Below are 12,148 nucleotides of genomic sequence, written 5' to 3' on the forward strand. Positions count from 1 at the left end.
AATGCTGAATGCAAAACCATTTAAAGCTTTTTAGGTATATAAAATCAAATCAAAGCCAAGTGCTCCACATTGAACTTTGTTGGTAGTACGACATTTGAACCTTTTATTTCCTCCTAAGCTCGCACAGACAGAAGTTTTTTGAAAGTCTTTTGTTTTGTCCCTCATCAGCATCGTCTGTTTGTCAGCAAGCAAACATCCTTTAGAAGAGACGTCTTTGCGACAACCCCAAAAAGTTTTCCAGACAGACACCCTTTGCCTCTTCTCATTCCTTTAGTGTAACCCAAGTTAGTCTCAAGGGCAGTGGGCCGAGATTCTGTTGTCAGGAAGATAAGGAGGTGGGACCGTTGTACTGTCCGCTTGCAAGGGGCCTGAAATCCAGAGAGTGGAAAGATACACATTCCCTAATCGACCTGAGAGAGAGAAATCCTTCACATTGCATGATGTGAAGGTGGAGGCAGAGGTCAGAAGGATCAGTGTTGGGCAGGTCACTTTGAAAACGTGTCCGCTTACGAATAAACTCCAGTTAATCCATTTAAAACGTACTAATTGTATTACAAGTAAAATCACTTTATCAAGAATGTTCTTACATTTAATTATTTCTAGTTAATTTTGAACACATTGACGTATTTTCAGAGCAGATGTAATTTTAAAGTCTTGCAGGTTAGAAGCAAATGAAGTTCCTGATAACCTGGTGTCACAACAGTTCTCTGAAATGAGCCAAATCCCACATTTCCTCTCAAGGAGCTGTTTAAAAGAGTGGCTTATCCATGTAACCGTCCATCCATTCATACATGCATGCATGGGAAGATGCAAAATGGATGCTGACCCCAAACTTTAATAAAACATTTTTCTTGAAAATATTACGCCCTTGACCACTTTTTTTTTTTTTTTTCACATTTTGTTTTTTTCTGGGAAGGTAAAACATTTACATCATTTATTTTTCTTTTATTTATGTATGCATTCACCAATTTGTTTCATCCACAAAAGGAAGAATAAAACTGAGTATTTAAATTCCATGTTAACATATTTACAAAACGTGAAATGTAACAGGAGTTTCAATAGAATAAACGGCAGCATTCGCCTTTTAAAAGTAACATATTCTCAACACGTATATAAGCAGTGTTTTATCCCTTTCAGTTTTCGTTTTTTCTTATTTATGGCATTTTACAAAAAAAAAAAAAAAAACCAGAACAGCTTCCCACCCTGACGTGATTCTTGCCCTGGATGTGAGGAGCTTTTATCGGTTCTACACATCCAAATTGTCCTCAAGAACTCATTTTGCCGCTGCTGTAAGGGATGACATGAAACCCTCGACAACTGGTGAACATTCAGTGCAGCTGGCTCCTCATAAAGGAAGAAATGTCAGCCTTGACTTTAAGGCAAACTCCTTAAGACTACCTCTATAATTATGATGTGAGGAAAGTCATTAATGAATAAAATATCAAACTCTGCCTCCAGTGTGTAAACTTGAAAACCCCACGGCGACTTATGATGAGGATCTTAAAACTTCTACTTTCATGCATTTTTAATCGGCGGTAAAATAAAGCGAGAGGGAAAGAAAACAGACCAGAGTGAACTTCATGAAAAAGAAAGTATTTGCATGTAACGCAGAAGCAATTTACAGCAATTTGGTGTGGCTGAAGTCCAGCAGCTTCCTTGGGCGCCTCTTTTATTTTCATACAAGGCTCAGTGAGTGTAATGAATCATAGTTAAGACCATACTGCAGTGTAAGCTTGCTGTTTAATAAACAGCCAGAAACTCATTGCTTTTATTCCTTAGGAACGTCACTGCGCTTAGATTACATTGCGCCATGTTCAGAGTTTTCCCAGTTATTCCTCTCTGATTTTTTCCCCCCCTCCCATCCTAGCCTCAAAACTTAAAAAAAAACAAAACAACAAAACAACAACCAACAACAGACCCAAGGAGTTATGCTTTGGAATGTGAATGCACTGACCTTGGCGGGTGTTATCCTCTCGAGTGCTGAGGTTCTCGGTGGCTGAAGGCAGGAATTTAATCACTGCATTCTTTTTGTCTCTGAAACAGGTTCAAGCTGACATTCTGGTGAAGGACGAGATATGTTTGGGGAGAGTTATCAGGGCCTACGCAGACGCAGAACAAATTTAGTCTCCCTTGACTGTTTCATTCATCACCAGATGATGGATATTTATATCTAGTGCTGACATGGAAACATTCTTCTTAATTCTTCTTCCAGCGTCTGCCAGCAGTGTCAGAGCAGTGAGTCAGGATGGGGTTACTTTATTGATTAGTGAGCAACATCCGTATCACTTTACATCTCTCTGACTTCTGTTTTTTTTTTTTTTTCCTTTTTTGACACATTTAATTACATGTAACTGTTCCTCTCCCAAACTACAGTTACAGGTTATCAATGCAATCCAAACAATTTGATCTTCCCTAGAAGTTAAACATAGAATAATAGTGTTAATATATTAACACCACTGCCTTTATGTCCTTTACAGTCAATGACAGGGTTTGCTTACATCTGCATACTTCTGGATCTTGATACTTTGGAGATAATCCACATCATTTTCACTTTAAAGGAATCGCATACTGATGCCCTCTGCATCTTTTTGTTTTGGCACGCTAACAGAGAACAGTTTTACTACTGGACTGCGGTATTCATCCTGTGTGAGTAGCAGCAGAAGTAAACATGGGAAGAAAAAGCATTACAGTACAGTGCTTGCTTATAAATACATAATGAATATTGCCCTGGGTTAGGAAGTCAGCGGGAGATGAATTGAGAATGGTAGCTACCTGACAATGTGGCATCAGATTTACTGTTTTTCACCTTAGTTAGGCTTTTCCCTTTCTTTCTACATGCCAAGATTTTCTTGTACATCAGAAATTCTTAATGTTAAAAAAAAAAAAAAACTCGGAGTTTATTCCAGAAAGAATCACTTTCTACTTTGCCATTCTGACTCGCTCTAAAATTGTTCACCTGAAACTGGAAAGTAGTTGATTTTGGTCTTTCCATTTTAAAATCAAGGTAAGCCCTTCCTCAAAGATAAAATCAGGAACAATCCTGTGTTTTTCTGAACTGCAACATTTGTCTAAAATTTGAATGACAGAAGTATAAAAAATTTTTAATCTATCAACATATACTGGTGCCCAGAAATCTTGAGTCATTTCTTTTTATGTTGCCTTTAAAGATTTCCTTTGGTTTAATCACCTGACGCTTATGAAGGCCACAAGCAGAGATGTGTTGATTAAAATGTTTTATTGGATCAGTGTGCCAATTACTTTATGCAGAAATTAGACTTAACCAGCACTTAAACAGCAAGTAATTAAGTATTTCATATTTTTTTCCAGCTAAAACAAGTTTCTATTTCCAGACCGTTATCGTAGTCACAATTTAAAAAAGATCTACATTTCATGACAATGCAAAATACTTAAACATACTAAAAGGTTATAATGCTAAACTGTTGTTTACTCAGACTCGTGTTTTAAACATGCCTCATGTTCAGTCGAAAAGCATTCTGTGTACAATCTGGATATTGGTCCCTTTTCAAGAATTTTCTTCCCTGTTCCCATTTTGCTTTGACAAAATGACAAAGGGAGCTTACTTATTTAGCACTCCAATGTGCCTCCATGAGCTTGATATATTCAAATTGTGTCTAATTCTTTCATGAGTGTGAAACAGCTCTGTAGCGTGTTGCATCCACCAGCTGCTCATCTCGTCTCATCTCGTCTCATCTCATATTTGGCGCGAGAATCGATCACAGCTCTGGACGTGACGTGTCGCCAGTTGCAAACACACAGAGATGCATGCTGGACATTGTGGCTCGTGCTTTTCACAGCTCGCCGGTTGCTCCCCGGAAAGCTTTAGGTTTTTCCTCTGGCAAAGTTCATGGTGGAGAAATGACTGGCCGAGATGATCCAGCTTGGTCAACTTCGATGTCTGGAACAGCTGCGCAGATGTGCCGTAATGAGTTACTTTTGCTCGGTTGCAGACCTGGATTATCTTATCGGGAGAACCAGGAGCATTCCCAGTGGGCTGCCTGGATAAAGTAAAGTCAAGTCAGTGACTTGATGACAACAGAGGAGACAGCGTGAGGTCCATGATCTTGCACAACCAACACTAACTCTGCAGCAAAGTTGTATGTGTGGCATGTTGACCATACCCAGGCATTCACAGATTCTACATTACATTTAATCTTGCCTCGTGATTTACGTGATTTCCTGCATTTTGGATGTTAATTGGATGGCAGAGGAAACCTGGTTTTATTTCGTTTTATTAAAAATAAGTTATCATTAATTTACTTCCATCTGCCTTTTTTATTTGCACACTGTTTCTGGGTCTTATATCCAACCCCAAAAAGCATGGGATATGATTACCACAGATTTTGCTAGCTAACCATGTAGCTTATTTTTCCATTAGTATGACAGCCTTTATTTAACATCAGAGACATAATAACTAATGTGCTAGTAAATAAAATTGGACTGCACTTTAATACAGAACAGGAAGACCAAAAAGCATGCAAAAACACTAAATTACAATTTCATAACTATTCTTTTGTAGGGCTTGGGGATGACAGCGTCTTTTTTTTTATTGCTTGAACTGTGAGTCAGTTACTCAGTAAGACCACATCACCATGCAGAGTAATTAATCTATGCAGAATGCTATAACAATTACCAGGCTGATCCTTTCACAAGGCGGCAGCGGGTTGCAGCATACTTAGATTTCCAAGCTGAAAATCCTTTTGACGTGTTTAAAATATCAAGCAGCTCAAAACTTGCAGCGACTGCACTTTTTTTGTCAAGCAAAGACTTACTTGCGCTGAATTAAATAACAGCAAGACTATATCACATAGGATTTATTTATTAACTTCCTACTGTTTTTTTTTTGTTTGTTTGTTTGCTTCTTTTGAAGTTCTTTAAATCTAACTCTTCCTCCCCTTACCTTTCATTACTTCTGTTTTTATAGTGTTGGATCATCAGACAATTCCTTGCTCAGCAGCAATGGATGATTTGATCCTCACTGTGCTGCGATAAATAGGACAGCTGAGTATATAAGATCCCCACAGGTTTACCCACACACAATGTGATGGATTTTTACAACCATCCATGAGAGGAAAAGCAAAGAATACATTGTTAGACTACAGCTGACGGGCCTTGCTTTGTTTGTACAAATATTGGCAACACAAAGTAATGAATACTAATAAAGATCTTATGTGCGGATAGATAAAACACTTCCCGTTATCCCATTGGTCTTGGTTCATATCTTTAATTTGTTCAGATGCCAGAAGTTGTGGAGCATTTTTTTATATAGTTTTGTTCTGAGGCAAAGTTACGCAGCTTCTGTCCTTTGGAAGTCTTGCACCAGCACAAAGCAGTCTTTAGTTCTTCAGCTGGGATTGTTGTCTCTGACTGCAGTCCAGTCGCTGGACTGCTCTAGAAATTATTTAAATTCCAAGAATTTGCACACCACCTCCATAAACTTGAGCTTTTACTGGAAAAAAAACCCGACACATCCGTCACTAAGATGTTTGTTTCTTTCTATTTCTGTAAAAAAGCAAAAGTAATGGCTGTTTGTGCACGGATAGAGCAACTTGCTTGTGCCACTCCCTGAGGAGGGCGAGCCATTTTGCCGTTAAAAATAAAATGACATGAAAGGATGTTTGAACCAAAAATCTCAAAAGCCTAAATAAAGTTTTCTTTTTGTTTGCTCTTTTGCTCAACTGTTTATCTTTTTTTTTTTTTGAGTCTTAATAGGAAAAGAATAAAAATTGCACTGATGTTGCATCAGACATGAAAAGAAGCACACACCCTTGGTCCTAGGATGCATATGTTGGTTCTAATCTTTGTGCAACAGAAAAAAAAGCTTCATGTCTACAAGACTGCTGGTTTGTCAAAGAGATAGGCTGCCTTTATAGTTAATAATAAATGAAAGCAGACAGTTAATTTAAGGCGAGTGGCTTAAATCATATCTAAAAGCAGGATATGTCAAGATTGGTTATAGTCAACAGTTCTTAGGATTTATTATGAGTATAGTTGCTATTGATGTGAGCTCAACTCCAGTTGTATGCTTTGTAAAATGCAACATTTTCACAATAGTTGTCCATATTTCAATTATTGCAAAAATCTGTGACATCCTATATCAGGGGTGTCCAAAGTCGGTCCTCGAGAGCCGGCATCCTGCATGTTTTAGTTCTCTGCCTGGTTTAACGCACCTGGATCAAATGATGGCTCGTTAGGAGGCCTAAGAAGAACATTGACATGCTGAGGAGATTGTTACAACCACTAGGGAGAGAACTAAAACATGCAGGATGCCAGCCCTGGAGGACCGATGACTTTGGGCACCCCTGTCCTATATCTATTATGATCCAAAAGACACATTGCCTTTATATTTTGCCTCCAAAGACTAATGTGAACATTAATGAGCAAGCTTCATTATCCTTATAAATTATATAAAAGAAAATGGTGCTGATATTCTCTCCAATACTGTGAGCTCATCTCTTTAAAGTAAGACATGGACTGTTGATGAAATATCGATGAAAAAGGAACCTCAGCCTGCTAAGCATAGTTTATTAAAGAGCTCTTGTTTGCCCCAGTTTTTTTTTTTTTTGCTCCCTTCTTTAATTTCAGTTTCACTCAAATAAAGGTGAGCTGAGGATATGCGCGAACGTTTCTGAGGAGAGAGACCTATTTGCCGTCACCCTCCGTCCTCCCAATGAAGAACTTATCTTTCGGGCATATTATTTTCCAGACACTTGCTGCATCTTTAATGTAGTACTGAAGCCAAATCCCCCCATGGACAAAAGAAGTCTTCTCTCATCATCTGCAGCCATAAAGAGACAAAAACAGATGGGTGCAATCTATGATTGATGCCAATTATTTTGAAAAACAGCGTGGAATAAACATATTTAGTCTTGCCTTTGCCATATGCCACATTTCTTTCTCTTTCCAAAAGCTGCCTGCATCTGGAGAGGTTTTGCAATTGTAGCTGAGAAAGGACACCAAATTGAACATGCTCACAATCAGAACTTCTTGAAGTTATAAGTGGTGCATAGATCTTCATTGTACTACAGGTAGTTGGCGAAAAGGAGGAATAATGTTTAAAATTTAGGCAAGAAAAGATTGTAATTCTTACCTACACATCCTGTAGCATGATGATGATTACCCCTTCTCCTCTCAGAAAGCAGATCCTGCTGACCAAGGTCAGGACTGTTGTTCTGCAGGGTAGTGAGATGCAATGGTTTACTTATAATATGTAGTATTAATTAAGAGCATTCATGAGGTGACAATAGCACCCTGGGACTTTTACTTATCCAATGTCAGGGCTAGGAAGTCCAGGAGAGAAATCCCAGACAAATTCTCAGACAGCCAAACTACTATGACCCCCTCAGCAGTTCAACAATGAAAAACAAAAAAAAAAGATCAGATGTCCAGCTAGGACAAAAGAAACATCTGTGCTCCTGGTGTTTATCCATATTTCAGTGTTTATCTGACTTTGACAATTTTCCAAAGAGACTGTGAATGCACTTTTTGATATATCAAAAAGTGCATTCACCGTTCACAGTCATCCATTCTGCAAGAGCTTCTGCTGTATTTCTTGTGGCTCTGAAGAGAGCTGATAACAGAATGATGGCTCTACAACAGCCCTAGCATTAGCTAAACCAGAAATATGTCACTGCTTCTTGTTTTAAAAGTTGAGTAACGACCTCCCTGTGAACGTAAGCTGGAACTGATGTAGCTTAAAATGACGTAGAAGTTATTGCCGATCCTGGCTCTAAGAGTTTTTTTTTTTTTTTTTTCTTTTTTTTTAAATAACATTTCTGACTTTAATTCACCTCCACCAGTTTACATCCCTATCCATATCTATGATATTACATGATTATTGAAATTAATAGTTATGTTTTATACCCCTCCCTCTCTTGGTTGCTATGAGGTTTATAGCCTAGTTAAAATGCCTGTCCACCATTCCTAGTATGAAGATTAATTTTTAGGCTGGAGGCAAAGTGTCAAGAGTTGTCTGTCTCTATCAAGGCTACCTGAGAGAGGTCTCACTGTGCATAACAAAGTGGCCAGTGAACTTTCTTCGCACTCGTTTTTTTTTCTTTCTTTTTTTTCCCTCCTTTGTCCAGTTCAGAGTGAGTGATGCCAGTCTGTAAAAGAAGGATGCTCTGGCTGAGAAAATACAAATAACACTTACGCTCATCATGCATGCTACATGTCACTTCACTTGTGCAATCAGACGTGTGAATCCAGGACACAAATGAGCAGCTTGTGTGTGATTGGTGTGCAGGAAAAGAGCGGCTGTCTGATTCCTACAGCTAAGCCTTCTAATTGTTTTAGCAAACCAGTTTGTGCTGTAGCGTCTAAATATTCAGTGTCACTTTGCTTTATCTGTAGTCACAGCGTACATATTTTAAACCAAGATCGGGCAGCTCTATGTTAACCAGTACACCGTTCTTTGTCTTGTGCATCTCACACACATATTTTTGATCAGCAGCTGTAGGTTAATGTATCGAACTGGCACTTTGCTCAATCAGAAGATTTTCATTCACAGGAATAACAGCGATTATTTTAGTGAATAGCTTGTGGAGTCGATTTACACCTCCTCCAGGCCGTCTCAATTTCTGGACATGTAGGACAGGGATTACACAGCAATCTGTGAGTCTGCCTGCGTCTCCTAGTTGTTGTACTTAAGAAACCTTAAGGCTCTTGTAGAGTCAGGTTACTCCAGATCTGCTTCATCGCACTATCAACATCACATTGGGCCATGGAAATCAGTACACAACAGTTTTGTGTGCTGTTGATAAGACTGAAACTTAAGTGCAGAAGAGACGCTTTACACATTTTTATGTATCTCAAGGAAATCTTTCAACCTGTGCTTTTGTGCGTCTGTTGAAGACCTATGAATGTGTCTCCTAAAATATTATGTGTGCTAGTAGGTTGATGGGATGATTCTAAGAGCTAAACGAGCCTTAGGTAAATAAAGCTAGAGCTTTGTCCACATTCTCTGCAGACTGTTGAGCCTGGTCCCAGTGTGTATTGGACTCGGTCCAGATTGGCTCTTGTTGCCTAACCTGTTTAAGTGGTCCATGGACAGGATCTAAAGGCCTAGTCAGAGAAAGAAAGAAAGGTTCCCCGTTTGACACCTCAGACTCTCATCTTTGCTTTTTGCAGCTGACGTGGTTCTGTTGGCTTCTTCATATCATAACCTTCACTATACGCTGGAGCAGTTCATGTGAAGTGACCGGGATGAGAGTGAGCTCCTTTTAAAGGCATGTCAACCCCCCCGGCCTCCCTCCCCAAAAAAAACTAATTTACTTGAACTTTCATTTACCCTGGCCGTTTTTGCGAGCATTCCCACTGCGAGGTCCAAAACAGGGCTAAGAGGAAAACTCCTCCCACTGCAGCAGCGTTGACCAAGATCTGCTACAGAGAGTGAAGAGAGACTGGCATTATAAGATAACAGCCATCATTTTTTCACTTCTACACAATTTTACGACACTTCACTATCATCATAATTGACTGTACCAAATTTTAAATAGATTTTGCTTACATTGTCTCTGCCTCAAGTATTGCAGTTTAAGCGTCACGGTGTCTTTGTTCATGAGAGACAAAGAGTGATGTGTTTTTAAATTTGTTTTAAGCCTAAATTGATGTACATTTGAAAGATGCATTTCCAGTTGCCACAAAGACTTTTGCCGTATGTGTTTAGTTAAAACACATTTTAACTAAAAACTGGAAGAACTGACATTTTTTCAGAAAAAACAACTGATATCCTCACATAAGTCATAACCTTAACTGAGGAATAACGCAGGTTGCAACCACATTTAAAGTTATCAGGAAGAGTCACCCTTTCTTAAGTATATAGTTATTGTAGAAGTAAAGTTAGGGATCTTCTGGATTAAAACAAGTCAGGGATGAACAGATGGATCCCTAAAACAAATCAGTGTCACAGTTTTGTCTATTCACAAGAACTCGTCCTTCCCTCTGTCTTTCTAAAAACAAAGGGAATGATTGGTAATGAATTTGGAACATGCTCCCATCACAATGAAAACAATAAGGCTAACTTTCTTATTTTTTTCTCAAATTGTGCATTAATCTGTTTTGATGCATATTGTGTTGTAAGGCAGGTATTCACCACTTGCTTTATGTTGCTCTATAACACTCTTAATTTTACTATTGGAGTTTTTAGTCAAAACAACACTGCATTTCAGTGTCATGCGTTTTGCTACACGGCCTGAAGTATGAAGAATTGATGCTTGTAAGATTCCCAGCCACGGCTCTAAATTAATCCCCATGGAGCCATTTGCACTCCGTCAATCCAACGTATACCTCAGCGCTCAGTAAAGGATGGCTGTTAAGGAGAAAATGGCTTCATAATTGTAGACGACTCCCTGCAGGTGTTGTACTTTACAGTCAGGAATGCATTGTACTTTGCCTGGCATTGATATTAGAATCACATTTCAAGGCAGGTTGTTTGAAGCATTTCTTAGGAAAGCCTGAAGCATAAATATTCTTTGAACATGTAAGATCAATTGTCTCCAGTGATCAAAAACTACAGCGCTGCAATGATTCCTTTTGAAGTTTTATGCGGGGCTGCTGAAGGCTTCTCATTTCAAACATTGCTGATTCTGTGACATTTCATGACCCCTACCGCGCATTATCACTCTTTAATCTGGTTTAGATTTATGTACAGCTATCTCACAAACAGCAACACCTGTCCATTATCAGACACTGCAATGTTTTGCATAATATGACATCATAGAAAAAGTCCATTAGTTAAACGTAGTTGATACAAGATACACGAGTGCTGCAAAGAGAGGCATTAAATCAGACTCAACGTTTTCCGTTGTCAGTCATTTCAAAGTTACCAAAATTGTTTACATTTTCTTATATTATATTACTATAGATATATTTTAATTTTAATTCCTGTGTCTATATAATTTATTTCCATCAAATTTGGGAGAATTGCCCTTTAAATTGTGTGAGTTGAATTGGCTTAATTTACTGTGACTTTGGCCCTTTTCTTCTGTACTGCTGTAACTGAGTCAGTTCTTTGCTTATAAAAATGTTTCACTTGCACTGGAAAAATAGGTCTCTAATTTATGGTAAAATACCTGCAGCTGTGGTTGCCAAAATGTTACCTTATAGGTTCAGTAAAATCTGTATATTTATATGGATTTTACTGTATAAATACAGTAAAATCCATATTTATGCAGTAAAATTCAGTACAACCACATCTGCTGGTATTTTATCGTAAATTAAAGACGTTTTTTTTTCTACAGTGTGTGGCGTGCTCATACATTTTCTGTGGGATTCAGATCATGGCTTCTGATGAGCACCCCAAAACACTTAACATTTAACTATAAGTAGAAAAAGCATAACTAACAGAATTAAAGGCTTTGAAATATCTGTGTGCAATCTACATAATGTGTTTCACTTAGTGAATTGAGTTACCAATCATTTTCAATCCTATTTTTATTTACTGAACATGAACATTTATGCTACAATGATAAATATCTTCCGCATGACTTCTTAGCCTTTTTTCTGGAAGTGCTCCTGTCTCATCCCTCCCACATTCAACTCTTTCCCTTGACTCGTTCGACCCTCCCTACACTCCCCTCTTGAACCTTGTGGTTTTAATATTTCCACAGTAACAAAAAAAAAATAATAATAATGATGATGCTAGAACAAAGGCAATGGAAGTAAAAAGTGAACTCAACATCTAAATATGTTAATACAAATAAGAAAAACAAAAACAAGGCACTGAAATAGGTTGTTTTTTTGAGGTTGCACATACGTGATATTTAGCTTTTTGTCCTTGAGCTCTTTTAGGTGGCAACTCCTCAACATCTTTATCTAAATCTGCATCCTTATCTCCTCTGTGACTAAATCATTTTCTTAGGGACAGTTGTGGAACTGTCACTGTTATTCTGAGTTTCACTGAGATACTGTAATGGAAAATAATAAAGGAAAATAAAAAAAGAGTTGTAAAATGCTACTAAAGTCAGCTCAAGAGTTTAAAATTCTAAATGGTATATTAGTCCTTTATCACTAATTGATGTTCTTTATTAAATGTAACGGAGTGCTGGTATTAAATGACTGTTAATTCATTAGCGAGGCGCTATGCATGGCTGACTCTTGTAATGTCTTGTGAACTTACACATTAAGTCCA

The sequence above is a fragment of the Poecilia mexicana genome, unplaced genomic scaffold, assembly GCF_051168715.1.
Source record: "Poecilia mexicana isolate PSO_F unplaced genomic scaffold, ASM5116871v1 scaffold_8, whole genome shotgun sequence".
Lineage (NCBI taxonomy): Eukaryota > Metazoa > Chordata > Actinopteri > Cyprinodontiformes > Poeciliidae > Poecilia > Poecilia mexicana.